Source organism: Eublepharis macularius, chromosome 3 (genome assembly GCF_028583425.1).
Source record: "Eublepharis macularius isolate TG4126 chromosome 3, MPM_Emac_v1.0, whole genome shotgun sequence".
NCBI lineage: Eukaryota > Metazoa > Chordata > Lepidosauria > Squamata > Eublepharidae > Eublepharis > Eublepharis macularius.
Window position 1 is genome coordinate 181,012,097 of NC_072792.1, and position 21,564 is coordinate 181,033,660.

At 48.8% G+C, this 21,564-nt stretch overlaps 1 protein-coding gene across 3 annotated transcripts in view; it reads right to left on the reverse strand.

Annotated features, from left to right (window-relative positions):
- GDPD5 (glycerophosphodiester phosphodiesterase domain containing 5) overlaps nt 1-20,275 on the reverse strand; it is a 182,477-nt gene extending 162,202 nt beyond the window's left edge. For 2 of the 3 annotated variants that reach the window (XM_054974901.1, XM_054974905.1), the window contains exon 1: nt 19,992-20,275. The gene's annotated coding sequence lies outside the window, so the exon portion shown is untranslated. Of the gene's footprint in view, nt 1-19,684; nt 19,868-19,991 lie in introns of those variants that run through there. The other variant, XM_054974903.1, reaches the window with a different exon arrangement.
- Between the last annotated feature and the right edge of the window lie 1,289 nt (nt 20,276-21,564).

The following is a 21,564-nucleotide window of genomic DNA, read 5'->3' on the forward strand; positions in this document are numbered from 1 at the left end:
AATGACTGTTCATCAATTGTGTTGAACGCACTAGAACTTTATATTTAGGTCTGAAGATGGGAAGCTTGCGTGTACGGTTATGTCGATGGTGAATTGTGCACAGATGAAGTAAGAACAAGTTGATTATTTTGCAATTGTTGTATCAGCACTTTATTTCGTTAGAACATCACGATACTTCGATACGTCACTCCCTGAAGGCTGGCAACCCAATGGGAGTCACTGGAGAAGTCAGGCCCCCTCCATACCCGGCACAGCACAAGTCTTACAGCCCACCATGTATCCCACCGAGGAATGGCCTTACCCCCAGTCCTGAAACATGGGGCAGGTCACCTATATGGGGCTGCCAGGTCTGAGCTGGGAAAATTCCTAGAGACTTGGGGGGTGGAGCCTGGGGGGCTTTGGGGAGGGGAGGGACCTCAATGAAGTATAATGCCATACAGTCCACCCTCCAAAACAACCATTTTCTCCAGGGGAACTGATCTTAGTTGTAAATCCAGTTTCTCCAGAAGAACTGATCTCAGTTGTAGATCCAGAGGAGTTAGCCGTGTTAGTCTGTAGTAGCAAAATCAAAAAGAGTCCAGTAGCACCTTTAAGACTAACCAATTTTATTGTAGCATAAGCTTTGATTCTCAAAAGCTTATGCTACAATAAAATTGGTTAGTCTTAAAGGTGCTACTGGACTCTTTTTGATCTCAGTTGTAAATCCAGAGATCAGTTGCAAATCCCGGATCTTCAGCCACCACCTGAAGGTTGGCAACTCTAGGCAGATGCCACCTTAGGAAGCAATGCTCAGATGAGCCACATGTATTTATTTACTTCCCTTATTCCCCACATTTCTCCCAATGGAGAGCCCAAAGCCGATTACATCAATCTCTTTTCTTCCTTTTGATCATCACAGCAACCCTGTGAGGTAGGTGAGGAGGCTCTCTCATCGAGAGAGCATTTCTGACCTACATTAACTTGTACAGTGGGGGTGAAAAGTTTGAAGGGAAAAAACAAGCAAAGTGAACTTCTGCCCTTTCCTGGAACGCAATCCGGCCTTTGTCAGTTAATCAGGTTCTCAAAAAACACACACACAGAGGACAAAGTTGAAAGAAGCTGCTCCGAGTGGGCCAAATTCCAGCTCCAACAAGCAGCGGGGGTGGAAGGAATCAGAGAAGGGGGGCGTCCGAGCTTCTGGTACACGGCCTAACCCAGGCCAAAATCACAGGGTGATGTACTCCTTGTAGCCAACCGCAGGACACGTTCAGTCCGGCGACACACCTCACTTAAAAGTTCAAACAGTTTTGAACGTATTTTTCATACAGAAAAGGTTAGCTGCAACTGTTTTTCTGTTGACGTGCAGCCAAGACTTGCCAAAACCACGACTGAGTTGTTTTTATTTGGGAACAGGAGTCTTTTCAACACCCTTCTCGTACACAGCCGAGGTTTATCCACTAGCCGTTCAGCTTGAATTCTGTAATGCGCTTTTTTTATTCACCAAGTTAAAATCCAGGCACTCACTCGATACTCGGCACTGAGCGTGGAATTTAAAAAATGGTAGGGAGAACCTGCTTTGCACGTAGGTTCAATCCCGGTATTGCCAGTTAAAAGGACCAGGTAGAAAGACCTTCGCCTTGAGATGTTGGAGAGGTGCCGCCAGTCCGAGAATTCAAGACAGACTCGGACAGACCAGCGGCCTGACTCAGTAGACAGCAACTTCACCAGCGTGTTCACATTTCAAACATAATTTTATGAATAGTCACAAGCGATAAAAGAGGTGACACCCTCTCCACTCCCTTGCTAGTCAGGTCACAAACAAAATGGTTTTGTGGCACAGTAATGACTAACACGTTCGTTGTAGTATGCAAAAAAACTTTTGCTGAATGAATGAATGAATAAATTTATTTGCGGTCAGAGAGCATAACAATGACAATACATCCTTATCCATCAATAAAATGATTAAATCCAGCGTAAAAATGTAAAGGACATAAAAAAATACATTTAGCATTCAAAATCTTATCTTAAAATGTATAGAGTTCTCTGGGAACCACAGGAATTCTAATATTTAAAGCACTGACATTAAAATAGTTAAAATCGTAAAAAAAGAGCAGGGGACTACGTATGGCTATTCTTTTTATTATGGAATTTAACCAGATAGACAGAATTTGGCTATTTGCCTGGAGATAGTTGGAACTACAACGTCAGGAACTACAACGCCAAGACCACGGCAATACAGCCCGGAAAACCCACAACAACCATCGTTCTCCGGCCGTGAAAGCCTTCGACAATACATGCCTGGAGATAGTTGGATTTTCATCAATTAGGAGTTTCTCCAGGCAGGTCTTATTTGCCTCTGCAATTGGTCTGTCTAAGAGTAAGGAAGTAAACTTGCCCCTATAGACTTGATGGAAAGGACAACGAAAGAACGTATGAACAAGTGGTTCCACTTCACCAATGGAGCAACGGCAGCGTCTATCCTCATATGGGATCCTTCTATATTTCCCTTCAATGACCATTGAAGGGATAACTTCACATCAGGCCAGGGGGAAAGCTCTTCTATAAGATGGGACATCCAAGTGAGTGAGATATCTGGCCATACCCATAACATATCTAGATTCCCTAGGGGCCATAAAATGAGGAGATTGAGCTAAATCTCGTTGAACTTTTGCTGTAAGAAAATCTCTTAGTCTTCAAGATGCCACCTTGAAATTAAACCTTTTCCCCACCCCACGATGCTCAAATAGCTGACAGATCTCATCAATTTCCGATAGTGGAGACTCGTGCGTCAACGGCAGGAAAACACTAAAGTTGCGGTTCAACGGAGCCGCTGGCCTTACCATCTAACAGTGCAGCACTTCTACGGTATGCTGGACTCACCTAGAGTTTGATTTGTCAAAACTTGCAAAGGTTTCATCAGTCCCTTTTTGGCCACCTTATTTTATGTATGTATGTATGTATGTATGCATGTATTTCAAATTTCTATTCCGCCTTCCCCGTGAGCGGGCTCAGGGTGGATAACAACATATTAAAATACAATAAAAATGCATCTACATTAAAACATTAAAACAACAGTGTATTAATACAAATACATTTGAAACAAAATGGTGGACAGCCTTCACAGGGAGGGTTAAGATTTTATACACCCCTTTTTTTAGGCCGGCGGAGGCCCAGCCTCAGCCATATCCCCAGCGGAACAACTCTGTCTTGCAGGCCCGGCGAAAGGATAGTAGGTCCTGCTGGGCCCTGATTTCAGCAGACAGAGCGTTCCACCAGGTGGGAGCCAGGACCGAAAAGGCCCTGGCTCTAGTTGAGGCTAGGCGGGCCTCCTTGGGGCCAGGGACCACCAACAGCTGTTTGTCCCCTGATCGGCGTGTCCTCCAGGGAATATATGGGGAGAGACGGTCCCATAGATACGTTGGTCCCAGTCCGTACAGGGCCTTATAGGTCAATGAGTCTCAATGAGAAAAGCAGACTATAAATAAAGAATAAGTAAAGACCCTGCCCATCTTCCAAGGAGCTCAGGAAATCTGTTCTTTGATCTTTATTTTACCCTCGCAACACGGTGATGCAGAGCCAAACTACACGAGACGCCCAACATGTGTTCTTCATGTGTCAGGTCCCGCAATGTTCCCTGGGAGTGGTAGTCTTACAAAGAACAGTCGCTCGATGAGATGTCATCGCAGTCTATCGCAGGATGGATGAATTGCTAGTTTGAAAGTGCCAAGGGGAAGTTCCCTTTTTATTCTGTTTACAGAGAGCCGGTCCAAGTGAAATTGACCAACCTTTGTCAATTTAACCTCCTAGCTAAGTAGAGGAGGCTGGTCAATTTCGGCCCCTAGCTAGGAGATGAAATTGACTGATGTCTGCCAATTTCACTTGCACAAGGGGATTTCCCCTTGGCGCTTTCAAACCAGCAATTCAGGGAGCGGCTGATCTTTGTAAGACTACACTTCCCAGGGAACCTTGCAGGATCTGACATGTGCCCATGCGCATCCTGTATTTTCCTTCGTAGGTTAGGCTGAAAAGGAGCTATTGGGACAAAGCGGGTGGTCAAACCCAGGTCTCCTTCGATCCTAGTTCAACACACTAACCACTGCCTGGGAATGAGTGTTACCATAAGAGAAAGGATTCCGACCCATAGAACATGACTTTATCTCTTCCCCACTTTCTTGCCTGAAATGCCCCCCAAAATGCTAGTCTTTGGGGGTACAAGGATGAAAGTACTTGATATCAGCAATGCCCGGGCACAGGGCAATAGGGGCTCGTGCCATTCATGTAGCCCCATCCACCCAGTATTCCCTGCAAGGAGCAGGGAGCGCAAGCTGCATTTTCACAACAAAAGTAGTCTGAACATCGAAAAATTTAAAAATCTTCCCAACAGGACCCAGAACAAAAGGTATGCAGACCCCCCACGTTCTTTCTAGGGCATCGAAAGGATTCACCAAGGTACAAATTATCACACTACAAATTGTTAAGTCCCTGGAAAATGCAAAAGAAGGAAGTGTCAAAACAGGCACCAACGGGATGGAAAGGGACTAATTATTTGAGATTCGTTTAAAACACAGAGAGAGAGAGACTGGAGAGAATTGCGTGGCTCAGCTCCGGTAGAAATCTGTACGGACTGCACTTTCTCTTGCATATCTTTCAGAATGGAGCTGACGAGAACTCCAGAAAAGAATTCCCCCCCAACACATACTTCCCTTTGGAGAAAGCAAGAGTCACCCAAGGCCTGTTCTAGGAGACCAGCAAGGGGGTCCCCTTAAACTACAGCATCCGTGGAGGGTGCTGCATTGAGAGCCAGAGTGGTGCAGTGGTTAGAGCGTTGGACTAGAATCTGGGAGAGTCCAGGTTCGAATCCCCGCTCTGCCACGGAAGTTCGCTGGGTGACTTTGCACCAATCACACACTTTCAACCTACCCTACCTCACAGGGTCGTTGCGAGGATAAAATAGAAGAGAGGAGAAGAACGTAAGCTGCTTTTGGTCCCCACTGGGTAGAAAGGAGGGGTATAAATGAAGCAAATAAATTGCAATGGGGGCTGGGGGGCGGTATTTGACCAGAACACATCCGCACGGGGTAACGTAAGTCAAATTTCTGATGAAGTTCTAACAGACAAAACTAGGGCCAGGTGAGAATAGCGCAACTGACCCGGAAAGTTGAATCTAGGGATCTATGTAAGCCACCAGAGTTAGGGACAATCCAGAATGACACCATTCGCAGACCAGACTTGAGAGCAATGCTTCTGTCCTAGGAGATGTGGACTGAAGGTAGGTAGGAAAAAAAACAGGCAGGGAAAAAACCAGACAGGCAGGTGATGTGAAGAAAGGCTCGGGACCAGTGAAGCTGTAAGAGAAAGACGGGAGCCAGACAGGTTTGGCTGCAGCTCAGGTAAAACCACCCTACTGTCCCAGAAGCCGTTTGCAACCAGGCCAAGAAAAATCAGGAGGCCAGATAAGTACAGATCAGGGTTACGCTGGAGCAAGGAAATATTGCCAAGACTGGGTGCACATTCAGCAGTTCCCACAGAACACAGAAGTTAGCTTCCTGTGCATTTCAGTAAGCAAGTTTCTAGCATTATGGAACCAAAAATACGCTGGAAAGCATGCAGCCGATGCCGGGCCAAGTGGCTGACAAGGATAGGGGGAAGGCCGGGTGCCAGTGTGCTGCTCTGTGACCTTCCCATGACTACGGGCAGGAGGGAAATCAGAATTGTGCAGTGCAAGGAGAAAACAGGCAGGGCGTGCTCAGTTTCCATAAATGATGCAGGTTGCAGAATCCCTGGTGCAGAAATCAGACTGCCAAAGCATTGCCCCCCCGTCCTGCCTCTTTTTCTTCTGTTCTGCAACCTGGAATTGTTTGCTGGGCTGAGGCCCCTCCAGATCTCACAGCCAGGTGGCTAGCCCAGCAGGGCACCCTATCGGTAAGCTACCACCCCCCAAAGAACCATGCCTATTCAGTGCCACTATTTGCCCGTAATCTTTGGGCATAGACGATGGCAAAGCACCAACTCAGACAAAAGTCATAATGCTCTTTGGGCCCGTGGCTAAGGGGTCCTTGGGAGAATTCATTCACAGATACAAATCAGTGCTGGGGGAAGAGACCGGCCAGCACACTTCTGCATAAACTCCTTAGTAGCTTGCTTTCTTGGAGCAACAGCCTCTTTCTATCTGAAAATAAATACTCAAGGCGGCTTCCAATATTATAATCTATACATAATAGTAACAAGAAATAGCAGCCACTGAAAGCTTACAAATATAGGGACTCTTTAGGCCAAATATTAAAGTTTATATTAAGCGGTTGGGCTGCTCATCAGCACTCTGCTGGTTCAAATCCCACTACTGCCATGAGCGAAGAAATATTGCACATTTAAATGTGTTTTTAAAAGTTTTTATACTTCATTCAAACCTCGCTTTTCTCTCTAATGGGGACCCAAAATGGCTTACATCCTTTCTCTTCTTCTCCATTTTATTCTCACAACAACCCTGTAAGTTGGTTGGTGGGGCCAAAAGTGTGTAACGGGCTCAACATCACCCGACAGGCTTCCATGGCAGAGTGAGGATTTGAACCAGGTCTCGCAGATCCTAGCCCAGAACTCTAACCACTACACACCACTGACTCCGTTAAATGTACTTCTGAGTTCTTAGCTCTGCACATATTAGTGGTTTCATTTTTGTGCCTGTGGCACATTGAACTGGCCTGTGAAACATTGACAGCAGTGGTCGCATATCATCTGTGGGAGCCAACCTCCTTCTTTACTTAGAACTCCAACCCTGGACCCCCCCTCCCCCAATTCACATAGCATAGAAGATACTGATCCCTTATGTATGGCATGAGACTCCAAAGAAAACAAACTAGTCGATCATTTTTAAAAACTAAACATCGCCCCTCAAAGAAAACCCCAGAAAACTAGCACAAAAGAATCTACCCCCCACCCACCACCACCACTTACAACCATCATGTGTTGGTTTTTTAATTATTCAGTTCACACATCAAGGCCACAGGGCCGATCTGCCACATCACAATCCAGCATTCCTGCCCTCACAGACAGCAAAACTCAACTGCACAAGAAGATTTGTACAAAGGCCCAGCTGCGCCACGCATGCACAAGGGCTATGCGGCGTGGCAAACCCTGCAAGCGCAAACCCGTGTGTTAACGGGATTGCATTCGACCAAAGTGAGTGTGTCCTAAACAGTGATTGCATTCGACCGAAGTGAGTGTGTCCTAAACAGTGATTGCATTCGACCGAAGTGAGTGTGTCCTAAACAGGATTAACTTGCACCAAGCCACAAGTACCAGGGAAGAAGAAGAGGGTCAACCAACAGGCTGCTTCTATGAGCATTTTCTCAGAAGTCAACATCCCAGAATTCAATGAGGAAGAAGCATGCATACAAATGCAGAATCCCTAAGTTGCATCCTGCAAGCGTGGAACTGCAAAGAAGCACGTACCTCAGCTATTATCGAATCAAATCCAAAAACTTGCATTAATTAAACAGTAAATATTTTAATCTCTTCCTTCCTCTAAGGAGCTCAGAGCTACAGACTTGGTTCTCCCTTCCCCAGCAGTGTACTGGTTAGTATCAGACTGGGTTATCCAGGTTCGAATCTTCCCCACCCTGCCATCAAAGCTTGCTAGGTAATCTTGAGCCAACCACACGCGCAGCCTTACCTACCTCATAAGGCTGTTGTGAGGATAAAGCGGAGGAGAATAATGTTACACCATTGGGGTACAAATGAAGTAAATACATTTTTATGCACGCAACACCACCATATCATAGTAGGGAAGATGTTCAAACTCACCCCCCCAGACCCTAATCCAACACTCTGACCACTATAGAAAGCTGCCTCATGTTTTATAAATGAGAAAGATGTTTCATAAATACTGATGCCGTTTGACAGGCGCATAAGAGATGACATGTGCTCCATCTGACAAATAAAAAGAAACCGAATCATAAATCGCAACCTCTCTGGCCCACGGTGACACAGCCATCAAATTAAGCGGCACCAGCAGTTCGTTTTCAAACAAACTCAGCCAGACTCCAAAATTCACTGGCCCGGCCGAAAGGCACAGAGGTACAAATGTGTCAGAGACATAAAGCTTGAAAAGAAGAGACAGCCCCACAGGCAAGAGAGCTAGCCTTTCAAACTGAGCATGCACAAAAACGGGGGAATTAACAGCTCAGTTTAGGATGTGCTAACCCCACAGGTCTCCTGACCTCCGAACCAGTACAGCCTGATTTAAAGAACTCACCCCTGGGACTTTGCACCCTTTGGAAGACAGGAGCGTGGCTTATTGATAGAGCACTGGTGCTGCATGCGCCAGAAGATCTCTGGTTCCATCGGCAGCTAAAAGGAGCAGAGAACTGGTGATCTGGAATACCTCACCCCGGGACCCTGGGGAGCTGTTGTCCGTCAGAGTAGACAACGCCGGCCTTCACAGAACAAGGGCTGGGCCCCACGGAAGGCACTTCCATGCATTCTCTCAAACAGTTTCTCATTGAAACCCCGCTGCCGCCCACGCATAGCAGCCAGCCATGCCCCGTTTCACTTTGAAAGCCCGGCTTCAATGGGAGACCACAGGAGCGCAAAGCTCCACGGGCGAGTTTCAGTCTTGCAGGCTGTTGTTATGAACTTGAGAAACTTGGTTTTAGTGCCAGATGCTGTTTGAGACCACTGAGACCCATTGCTCAGAACTTCTATCGAGAGATAGTGTGGTACAGTGGTTATAGTGCTGGGTTAAGACTTAAAAGATCTAACTCCCTAATCTGCCAAGAAGTTCCAAGGGGCTCAGAGAAACTTTTAAAATATATATATATATAGGCTGATGAAGCATTCTGGAGAACTCAAAAGCCTGCAGACTGTGTGAGAGGGTTGCCAACCTCCAGGTGGTGACTGGAGATCTCCCAGAATTACAATTGCTCTCCAGGCCACAGAGATCAGTTCCCCTGGAGAAAATGGCTGCTTTGGAGGGTGGACTCTATGCCATTATACCCCACGGAGGTCCTTAGCTGGGTGAGAGAACGTTTTTGGAAGGCCGCCGCATTCCCACCCAGACCCTGCCCCCCCTCCCAAATCTTTCACTCCTCTGTCTGTTCACAACAACATCTGATTTGACATCACGTCCCCGTTTCTTTTCCTCCTCTCTGAACGGGCACACACAAGCAGACAGGATGTGGAGGCGCAATTGCAAAGCAAATAAAATCTGCCTTCGGGTCCTAAAAATAGGAAGTGCTTCAGATCTGAAGAGGGCCAGATTTCAGTGATGGAAGAATCCCAATTTACCATCTGGCCCGAGATGTGAATTCCTGCTGCGTCCAACACCAAACAGCCAAGTTGGGCTTTTTTTTCATTTTCTTCTTTTTTTTCCAGCAACAGCTTTGGACTGAAAGATCTAAGCAGCCGGGAAATGAATGCATTTCAAGAGTTCGCCGGAATTTGTCAGCGGCGAGGAAGAGAAGGTCAGAGAAAGGTAGAATCGGTTCATTCACAAGCCCTCACTGTGTTTCCTTCAGGGTTGTATACTTTACAAACAGCCTCCCACAAGGACACTGTTGGCACTAGCCAGGCCCTTTGGGAATGTTCCCATCAAGGTGAACAACACTGGTCAGGATTAACCCCGTTCTGCACATTTCTCAGAAAACAACCCACAAACGATGCTCACGTTTTTGCAGTGTGTAGCAGTTAAGAGCGGCAGGACTCTAATCTGGAGAGCCGGGTTTGATTCCCCACTCCTTCGCTTGAAGCCAGCTGACCTTGGGCTAGTCACAGCTCTCTCAGAGCTCTCTCAGTCCCACCCACCTCACAGGGTGTTTAGTTGTGGGGATAATAATGACATACTTTATAAACCGCTGTGAGAGGGTGTTAAGTCATCCTGAAGGGCGGTATATAAATCGAATGTTGTTGTTGTTATTGTTGTTATCTCCCGATTTACTGGGAATTCCTTTTTTATCTGATCAGGAACCGCCTCTCCTACGTTCTGCCATCAGAAGCCGTCTCTGGGTGCTCACGAACAGACCTGGGATGCTTCCACACAGAACTTTTTCATGGTCAGAGTAGTTCAAAAGTGGAATCAGCTGCCTAGGGAGGTGGTGAACTCCCCTTCCCTGGCAGTTTTCAAGAAGAGGCTGGATGAATATTTGTCAGAGATGCTTTAGGCTGATCCTGCACTGGGCAGGGGGTTGGACCAGATGGTCTGTATGGCCCCTTCCAACTCTATGATTCTATGATTCTATGACAACAGTGTTACATAGTGGTTAGAGCATTGGACTAGAACATAGGAAAACGAGGTTCAAATTCCCAGTTTCTCATGGAAGCAACCTTGGGCCAGTTACACCCTCTCCACCTCACAGGGTTGTTCTGAGGATAAAACAGAGGAGAGGAAAGCAATATAAGCCCCTTTGGGTCCCCGTTAGGAGAAAGGCAAGGTACAGATGAAGCAAATATAATAAATCATGGCTGTCTGGAAATGCCCCTCCTTTTCTTTGCCTCAGCTGCCATGGCCACCAACTCCCTTTCCCCGCATCAGAGGATTTTATCTTCAAACTTTTATTTATTTAAGTAGCTATACCTCACTTCTCTCCACAATGGGGTCCCAAAGAGGCATACAACACAGTCCTCCCTTCTTGCTTTTTATCCTCACAACAACAGCCCTGCAAGGAAGACTATGCTGAGAGGACTCAAGGTCACCCACTAAGCTCCCATGGCGCAATGGGAATTCACACCTAGTCCCTACTTTAATAATCACCGCACCTCACCGGAAATTGCTAGATGCGGATGTTATATTTATTCACTTTGTATCTTCTCTTATCTGCCGTAAGTCTCAACGAGAAAGGCAGAGTTATAAAAACAGGGCAATAAAGCTCAGCGTAACACACACACGATGAATAATGTAATAAAACTGGTTCGCACCATTAGAGAACAATGAAATAAAGAGGGTATAACACGACCAAGAGGCAGCGTAGTATAAAGGATAGGGGGAAAGCTTTGCTCAAATGTCCGTCTATCGAGACAATCGGCACGTTCCAAGCAACACTGAAAAGCTTCTTGCCCTTTTCTTTGAGGAGTTATATAAGACTAGGACATGGGAAATTTTGAATTTTGAATGGGGAATTTTGAAGGGATTCCAATTCCAAAAGGCATTTTTAAAAAATAAGGCTGTGCAGGAGTATCAGACAGGGTCCACTCACATCAGCAGGCCCAGCCACGAAGGAGTTCTGGATGGCTCATCGCTCTCCTTGCACTATGGTTGGTGCCTGGAGATCTCCCAGAATCACAACTAACCTCCAGACGACAAACATCATTTGCTTTGGAGAAAATGTGTGCTTTGGAGGGTGGAGTCTATGGCATTATACCCTGCTGAGGTCCGTCCCCTCCCAAAGGGGCCACCCCTGAGGGACCGCCTCTCCCTGTATGTACCTCGAAGAGCTCTTAGATCTGCAGATAAACACCTACTGGTGCTCGGCTGGCCTCGGCCAGGGCCAGGGCCTTTTCAGTCCTGGCCCCAACCTGGTGGAACTCTCTGTCAGAAGATACTCGGGCCCGCCAATGTCTTGTATCTTTTCGGCGGGCCTAGAAGACAGAGATGTTCCGCCAGGCATATGGTTGAAGCCAGCACTGGATCCATCAAATTAGCCTCCCTGCCCGTCACCTGCCAATGGGGGGGGGAGCATATGGTCCATCTGCCCCCCATGCCTGAGGAGTTAGAGTTTCACCAACCCGCACCACCACCTTTCTTAGGAGGAAAGGGGGAAGGGTGCCCCATCTGGAATGCTGATATTCATGTTTGCACTGAGATGTTATTTTATTGGTTTTATCTATTGTACCTTATTTATGATTGTAACCCGCCTTAAGCCTGCTTGCGGGGAGGGCGGGCTAAAAATCTAATCAACCAATCAATCAAAATTTACAGGAATTTCCAGGCACCACGCCCAAATCTCCAGGACTTTCCCAGCCCAGAGTCGGCAACCCTATCCTGCCTATCGGGCTTCTCTTGCAGCTAAGACTGTGAGAGCCTATTTATTACAGCCTCGTTCTCAACCCTCCCCTTCGCCACCTTCTGTCTACCCCCCACATGTGCAGAGATGAGCAAATACGGCAGGGCTACGGTCACGGCATGCGTCCGAACCAGCAAGCAGGCTGATTAAGCTATTACAGAAAGCTCTTAATGGCTTGCATTGACCAGGAAGGCCCCTCTCCAGCTAAGCTGATGAGGTTCCATTAATCTCGCTCAAGCACCGGATGTCGCCTCGGCCGCCTCAAGATCTTTCAGGACACAAGATCACCTTGCACGCCGAGAAACCTCGAAGCAGCCCCAGCTTTGCAAATAACGCCGCTTCCATTGTCAACACCGATTTTTGCATATCATCAAACGCCAGGGGAGGAAGGGGAAGAGGAACTGAAATGAGGACACGTGATTGCATCGGATGCTTTGGCAAAGCAACCTAAAGCCCTCTCCCAACAGCCAAGCCCTTTTGCCTCTTCCTCCCTTCCCACAAATATGCCTTCCAAGGCCTATGAATGCATTTCCTCCTAAGTCCCAGGCCTAATGAGATGTTTTGGCGACCAGGACAGGAAATAGCCAAGCTACAAGTGATGCCTTACCCAGGTCGGACACTTGTCAGCTTCCCTCACGTTTTGATGGGAAATGTAGGCATCCTGGTTTGACAGCTTGGCTCTCCATTACAGCTGCAAGACCAAGATGCCTACATTTCCCATCAAAACTTGAGGGAAGCTGACAAGTGTCCAACCTGTGTCAGGCGTCACTTGTAGCTTGGCTCTGATCAGTGTGGTGTAGTAGTTACAGTGTCCATCTAGGACCTGGGAGACCCAGGTTCGAATCTCCAACCTGCCACAGAAGAGCGTTGGGCAAACTTGGGCCAGCGACACACTCCCAGCCGAATCTACTTCACAGTGTTGTTGTGAGGATAAAACAAAGTAGAGGACAACCACGTCAGTTGCTCTGGGTCCCCACCGGGGATAAAAGTGAGGTATAAATAAAGCAAAACCAACAACTTTTCTGGCCCTTTCTGCCTTGTACGGCAGCCAGCGAGTTCTATTCCCCCACAGGGCCAATAAAATCGGAAACCACTTTATTTTACAACGTACTTCTATACCTCTAGTTTAAAGTTCTTTATCTGGTTTCCAAAAGTGCACAACAGTATAGTGGAGAAAACACACACAGGCAATCAACAAATAAGTCAATTCAAGTTGCATGACTTGGCACCAAAATTCCATGAACATTTATTTATTTCATTGATACTCTGCCTCTTTCCCCAACTGGGATCCAAAGCAGCTAATATCATTCTCCTTTCTGCGGTAGCACAGTAGTTAAGTGGTTCGGCTGCGAATCAGCACTCTGCTGGTTCGAATCCCCCTACTGCCATGAGCTCAGCAGGTGGCCTTGGGGAAGCCACTCCTCTCAGCCCCAGCTCCCCAGCTGTATTGTAGGGATAATAATAACACGAACTTGTCTACCGCTCTGGATGGGGCACTAATCTGTCTAGAAGAGCGGTATATAAGCGCAGTTATTATTTCTTGAATTGTAGCCTCACAACAACCTTCTGTGGAGTGGGTGGCTGGCCCAAGGGGATCCAGCAGGATTCCCATGGCAAAGTAGGGATTCAAACCTGGATCATAGCCCAACACTTTAACCACTATACCACCCACAGCATTAAGACACAAAGCAGCACAAATGTAAAGCCGACAGTGCGCACGAAAAGGAACACACAGCACGTACAGACAAAAGCATAACCCATAGGAGGATTTGAAATTCTATCAGCTCACACACAAACACAGTTGCTGAAAATCTCAAGAGTGCCTCTCAATCAGACAAGACAGCATGATCTCAAACGTGCAACACCAGGAGCATATGCAGAAGTGCCCTCCATCTATTTCAGGGGATTCTGAAAATGCACCCTATGCGCACTTCTCTCTTCACACAGGCCACCGGCCAAGCTTCCTGGCCCTCACCTCCGAGCCGCGGGAACAAGCAGCATGGTTTGAAATGCTCCCAACGCACTCTTTGCACTTGGCAAGAGAAACTCAGCAGTGGTGGGCGAGCCAGCCTTCCGGGTAAGATCATCTGCCGTTACGGATCTTATCGGAACCCTGATAAGTTACCGAGGAACCACGGGGAGTCTCTGAGAAGACAGCAGGAAAAGCCAGAGAAATAAGGAACAGAAAGGATTTTCTGCTGCTTGATTATGAGCCAGCGGGATATTTCATTGAATCATAACAATCGATCGATGGAACACTTTCGCCCTGAGAACTGAATCAGCTCTCGAGGATCGCAGTACCAAACGGCCGGCCCCGCAAGGAAACAGGCTAGCAGATTCCCCGATAGCCAGTGCGCTGCTTTGGGAACATTTGGTAATTGTTCCGAGAGAATTATCCCGGTGTAATAGCCCCTTTGTTTCCTTTAAACCCCCCCCCCCCCCCCGTTTTCATGTGCAAGATGAAAAATCGCAGCCCAAAAGCCGTTGCCAGACTGGAAGATAATTCGCTTCTCTTTTCATTCTGGCCACGAGCTAAAGAGGTGGGGATTTTTGCAAAGCTGTCATCTCTGCGAAGGCAGGTGGGATATGGAATTCCCCACTTCCTGTTTTAAAACTAAACAACAAGTGTTTAGTGTTCGCCCAGTTGCCCAACCAACTCGGTGCTTTTCCAAGATGAGAAGCGCCGCGAGTCCAGCACGAATCTTTGACAAAGAAGGCATCCTAAAAGCTACCTCAAAGGGGGTAAAAAAGACATATTACCAACGGGCTGAGCCACGGCAGCCCACAGCTGAGGGACTATGCCATAGTGAACGCCAGATCCCTTTGTGACCTGTCTTCTGAGAAGTCCCACAGTGACGTGTTCAGGCCCAGAGAGAACCGCCAGCAATTTTCCACAGAAAATACCGTGAATTCCCGGCCTGCTTACACAAGATTACTGACGCTGTTTCCTGTACCCAACACGAACTTCCAACACATGCAGCCCCTATTCTGAAAACAGATTAAGACCCAGCATCATTCGACAAACATATTTCACGGTTCTCTTGAAGGTACGAGGTCCCAAGATCCAAAAACGTGGCACCCAAAGCCCCAGAACTAATCTTACAAACATACATCATGAGCGCGCCCCATGCTCAGCAGCACAGCGCATGTTTTGCATGTGCAAAATGCCCCGGGTGCAATTCCCAAACAGCAGCAGTTAAAAAGGATATCCCACAGCAAGGCTGGGAAAAGAAAACACAAGTCGTGGCAGAACCAAAGTGGACGCTACAGAGGTGTCTATCCATTTAGCACATTTTTATCCCAAGTTTTCTCCAAGGAGCACAGGGCAGCATACACGGCTCTCCCTTCCTTATCACAGCAACCTTGCGAGGTAGGCTCAGCTGAGAGTGTGACGCTGACCAACCGAGCACCGTGGCAGAGAGAAGATTTGAACTCAGGTTTCCCAAACCCTAATCTAAGCACCAATTTGGGTCTTCTGGCAGGTGGGGAAAAAAGATTGCACAACTTGTATCCATTCTCCACCTGCCTTGCTTCTCTTCCTCGTCACTGGAGTTTCTGTTCTTTGAACAAATGCATGAATTGACGGGCTATCTCGCTACACACCAGACCAAAGAGTCTAGGGCACCACTGGAACTTGAACTCTATCCACTGAGCAACACTGCCTCCCACACTGGCAGAAGAGTTTGGGGAAGGAGCGATCACAACAGGCTAGTTAACCCTCCCAACCTATACAGCAGGGGAAGGAAAATGACACTAGCAGTGGCCGGGGAAAGACGTCTTGGCTCAGAGATATCCTATTGCTAGGCAAACAAAGGCTTTCTTTAGAGTTGCAAAACCAGAAGTGCCATCTCCCAGTGAGTTCTGAGAAACTCCCAGCGGGACTTTTCACAGACCCCACGGACAAGAGAGACGCAGAGAGACGGGAGGCCTTGGCAAAAGGTAGCCCCGCTTCCTTCAACACTCAAGGGATAGAAGCACAATTTTAAATTAAGTAGGCGAGAGATTTAAAAGACAACAGGGACAATGCCAGGCAAGCGAACCGTTTATATGCTCGTCCAGGGGATTGATGAAGCGTTCGTTCCAAAATACATTCTTCCCCGACGATACGCAGCACAGTTCTAGATGTTATTAGTATATCTGTTTTATTGTTATGGCACATCTCTGTTCCAAAATGCGAGCTGGGAAGAAGTAGGGAGTTATTCGCATCGGCCTGACCAAATCTTTTATATTGGTATCGCAGCATATTCGAGATATATACTGTATAAGGGGGGGGGGCTCTTTGTCCCAAGCAGTGAACAATCCAGACAGTAAAAGAGTGAAAGGAGATGCAGGAGTGGAACTGTGTCTCATGGCTAAAATTTGGCACACAGAAGGTCATAGGTTCGATGCCCACTATCTCCAGGATAAAGGATCAAGTGGTGATTGAAAGATCTCTTCCTAAGACCCCGGCGAGTCACTGCCAGTCAGAGTAGGCAATACCGACGTTGGCAAAACAATAGTATGGCTCAGCGGAAGGAAGCCATTTGGAAGCAGGTCTGACTCAGAGACATAGTTTAACAGTGCTACATATTTATAAACAGGCCAAATTGTGCTGCGAGATCTGAAAGCCCTGGCTTCAAATCTCTGCTCACCCAGTGCCCTGAGGCCAGTCTCGGCCTCGCCTACCTCGCAGGACAAAACACAGAATAGAGAATCTCAATCGCTGTCCTGACCTTCTCAGCAGAAGGCGTCCTAGAAAGCGAGTAGGAAACTATTCCTTTCCGGGGGATCTTGCTCCGTGCCGAGCCGAACAGCATTCCAAACATTAACACATCGACACAGAACATGACACTCCAACACCAGCGACAGCACATTTTCACACGGTAGCATCAGGTGCCTGGGTACACTTTGGCAGCCGCAAAACAGCTAAGGCTGGGAGGCCAAAATGTTCACATCATCAAGTTTCAGTCAAGGCAACCTGCTTTCTGGCGAGCCACACAAGACGTGAGCTAGCCAACAGAAGTGCAAATAGCCAGAGAGGTTCAAATCATAGAAGCGTAGAATCATAGGGCTGGAAGGTACCTCCAGGGTCATCTAGTCCAACCCTCATATGCCATAAACGACAACAGAAACCTGTACAAAAGACACCAAGAGAAAGGGCTCTGAAGGTGAGAATATGCCCACCGCTACATAACCCCTCCTGATCTAGATACACTTACTTATCCCTTAAAACCAAGGTAGGCTGGTATAGTGAGAGTACAACATCAGACTAGTAAAGAGTCCAGTAGCACCTTTAACCAACTTTATTGGAGCGTAAGCTTTCGAGAACCACAGCTCTCTTCGACAGTTGCAGAAGGGAGCTATGGTTCTCGAAAGCTTATGCTACAATACAGTTGCTTAGTCTTAAAAGTGCTAATGGACTCTTTACTATTTTGCAACTACAGACTAACACGGCTAACTCCTCTGGATCTAATGTCCGACTAAGATCTCGGGAACCCAGATTCAAATCCCCACCATGGAAGCTTACTGGGTGACCTAACCTCCTTCAGGGCTGTTGTGAGGGGGAAATTGCAGAGATTGATGCGAGGTCCTTTAGGGAGAAAAGCGAAGTAGAAACGAAGTAAGGAAATTAATACATGCAAAGGAAACATCTCATTAGCAATAAGGATCCAGAGCACGCACACTTCCTTATGACCGCAAGAAACGTCTTGCTGGAAAACACCGCTCCTTGCCTGAATCTAGTGAGCCCACCCGAAGGGTGGTCCCCTGGTAATGGATGGGTGGTCTTCCTCCTGCTGTGCCCGCAACAAAGAGAAAAAGAGATCTGACCTCATCTAATCGAAGCCGCCGGGAGAGGCCATTCTTCTGGAGGGACGCCTCCCTTTCCGACCCCACCCCTCGGCTTTCAGCAGCAGAAATCCGCAAGGGAAAGCTTTTTCGCTTTCAGGGATACAGAAGCAAAGGAAAAGCATCATAAATTTCCTTTTAGCATGCTAGAGTCTTGTCAAGGTCTAGAAAGAATGGCGTAAGCCCATCGGCCGCTGTGCCCCACAGGCTGCAGAGAACCAACTTCTCCTTTGCTGCTTGTGACTTTTTAAAAAGTTTGTTTCCGGGGCTACTTAGTCCATAGAAATTTCCAGTGCACCTTGCAATGCCATCTGGAAGGACAGGGACCCAGGCTCACCTGCCTGCAATTACAGCTCCCCTCCTCCTTTTATCTACTTCCTTCATCCAGCGGCGCAAAAATGCAGTCGCACAAAGGCCCCCCGTTTTGTCTCGCCCTACCTAAGGCATGCAAGGAAATAGGGCCATAGCCCTTTTCCGTTTCTATATGCATCATTCATGAAAAATGCATACACCACCCCTCCCCACACGCGCGCGCACACACCTATGTTGCCATCTTTTTTCTTCCTTCCGGAGAACAGCTGTGCCTTTAACGAGCAGAAATTCAGCAGGGAAGATGTTCCTCACTCCGCTGCAGCCGAGGAAAAAGCTTCCCCTGATGAATTCCTGCCTGTCATAGAACTGATAAATGCACAGGAGGAGGAGAGAGAATTTGGAAGCCTTGGTGCTGGTAGGGAGAATGGATATCGCTGCAACTGCTGATGTTGACACATAGCAAAGCCAGGAGCGAAAGCGGCTGTGGGTAGCCCTGACCCCGCACACAGACACAAACACACACAAGTAATCAGAAAAGTAATGCTAACGTGGTTATAGAATAGGCAAAACTGGGTGGGTCGCTTTTTGAACAGCAAGAGATCAGCCAGATTTCCAGGGTATGAGTTTTCCGGAGTTCTATGTGAATTTATACAGGTGCCTAAAACAGGGGTGTATTTTTTAATAAGGTAAAGGGAGCTCAGCCTTGCTCCCCGCCCTCTACCTTCTGTCGCTCTACCTGGGTACTTTCCCCATTTTTCATCCAGAGGGGTTGCCAACCCACAAGTGGCGGCCTGGAGATCTCCCAGAATTACAACCCTACACACCTCCACTTCTAAACACACCTGACCAAGGCAGCTTCGACTCTCAAAAGCTCGCACCCTGGAAATCTAGTTGGTCTCGAAGGTGCCACTGAACTGGCGCAGATCAACACGGCTACCCATTTAAGAAAATGCCACTTAGTCTGCACACCCTTACTGGGGTCTAAACCCCACAGAACGCAGAGATGTTGCATCTGAGTAAGCTCATACAGGAACAGGCTACGGGATGCAAAGGGGCTGGGGGGGGCGGACTTGTAACTTGCACTCTGTAATCTGCCTTGGGTACCAGAGAGAAAATAATAATAATAACAACAACAGCAGCAGCAGCAGCAGCAGCAGCAGCTAACTGGGGGCTGTTTCAGTTGTGTAGCCATGTAGTCTGTAGTAGAAGCGCAAGACTCAGTCCAGTTGAACCTCAGAGACCAACTGGATTTCCAGGCTATGAGCTTTCGGCTGCAATCCTAAGACATTTCCCTGGGAGTAGGAAAGAGCCAGAGTCCAGTAGCATCTATAAGACTAACAAAATTTGTGGTAGGGTCTGAGCTTTCGTGAGCCACAGCTCACTTCTTCAGATACCGCTAGAAGGTGAGTTCATAAGGACAGATACACAAATCTCATCCCATACCACCAATTTTGTCAGTCTTAGAGGTGCTACCGGACTCTTGCTCTTTTCTACTGCTACAGACAAGCTAACACAGCAACCCATCTTGATCTGTTTGCCTGGGAGTAAGCACTATTGAATATCATGGGACTTACCTGCGAGTAGACCCGTTTAGGACGGCCACCGCTGAACACATGGGACTTACACGTGAGTAGACCCGTTTAGGACGGCCTCCTTGGAGGGTCAAGCTCCCTTGGAAGCGCACCCTTCGGAAACCCCAGTTGGTCTTTAAGGTGTATCTCAGAATCAGCAACTTCCGAACCCGAACCGCCGCTGGAGCTCCGGCAGCCGGCGGAGGCGCCTCCTTCCCCCCCTTCCCAGCTCCACCCGCCGACCCCGAGCCCCGCCGCCAGCCCCTCCCGGGCAGTTGGCACCCCCTTGCGCAGCGCTCGCCCCACTCACCCCGCGGCGGACAAGGCCGGCCGGCCGGGCCGGGGACGGCGCGCTCCTCGCTGGCTGCCGGGCGCCGCGCCTGCCGCCGCCTCCCCGCCGCTTGTGTAAGAGAGCCGGAGCCGCGGCCGGTCCCCGGAGAGGCGGCCGGGGAAGGGGCGCCTGCGGCGGGCTCTTGCCGCTCTCCTGCCCGCAGCGCCGCGCCGCGAAGCGAGACAAAAGCCGCTCTCCAGGCAGGCAGGCGAGGCCAGCGCGCCCCGCTCAGCGCCCCGGCCAGCGCATCGCCGCGCCCTCCAGCCCCGGGACGGTAAAGGGCGAGCGGCGCCCCAGCCCGCAGCCCGACGCCGAGCGGGGAAGGCGGAGCCGGCGGGGCGGAGGAGGAGCCGCCGCGCCAGCCCGGCCCGCCCCAGCCGCGCAGCCCGGCAGGACGGGGGGCGCGGGGCGCCTGCCTGCGGGCGTTGCCAACTGCCAGCTGGGGCCGGGAGAGCTCCCGAGATAATGGCTCCAGGACTTGCAGAGCTGCGCTGGCATAAGGGCTGTGGATCGGCACTCTGCTGGTTCGACTCCCGCTCCGGCCAGGAGCTCCATGGGTGGCCTTGGGGAGGTCTCAGCCCCAGCTCCGCAGCCGAATTGTGGAGATAACAGCACATGGACTTTGTTCACCTCTGAGTGGAGCACGCATCTGTCTAGAAGAGCGCAGTATAAGTGCACTATGATGTGATTTGCTATAGTATAGTGGTTAAGTGGCTAGGCTGTGAATCAGCGCTCTGCTGGTTCGACTCCTGCTAGGAGCTCCATAGGTGGCCTTGGGGAAGCCTCAGCCTAGGGTTGCCAGCCTCCAGGTAGTGGCTAGAGAACTCCCGGAATTATAACTGGTCTCCAGGCCACAGAGATCAATTCAGTTGGAGAAAATGGCTACTTTGGGGGGGGGGGGTTGACTCTATGGAATTATGCCATGCCAAGGTCCTTTCCCTCCCCAAACCCCACTTTCTCCAGGTTTCACCCCCCAGATCTCCAGGAATTTCCCAACTTGGAGCTGGCAACCCTCTCAGCCCCAGCTCCCCAGCCGAATTGTGGAGATAATAACACATTGACTTAGTTCACCTCTGAGTGGGGCATGAATCTGTCTAAAAGAGCGCTATATAAGTGCACAATCATGTGGGCTGCTGTAGTATAGTGGTTAAGTGGTTGGGCTGTGAATCAGCACTCTGCTGGTTCGACTCCCAGGACTGCCATGAGCTCAGCAGCTGGCCTTGGGTGAGCTGCTTCTCTCCACCCCAGCTCCCTAACTGTATTGTGGTGATAATAATGGCACCAAATTTCTTCACTGCTCTCAGTCTTCCAGACACTGCTCTGTCTAGAAGAGTGGTATATGAGCACACTGTTTTTTTTAATTAAACAGCCTTGTTGGCTGCTGTGACGTAGGATCATAGGATCATAGAACATGGTGGTTAAGTGATTGGGATATGAGCCAGCACTCTGCTGGATTGACTTCCACTCCTGCCATGAGCTCAGCAAGTGGCCTTGGCTAAGCCACCTCTCAGCTCCAGGTCCTTTGCTGCTTTGTGAGGATAATAATAACACT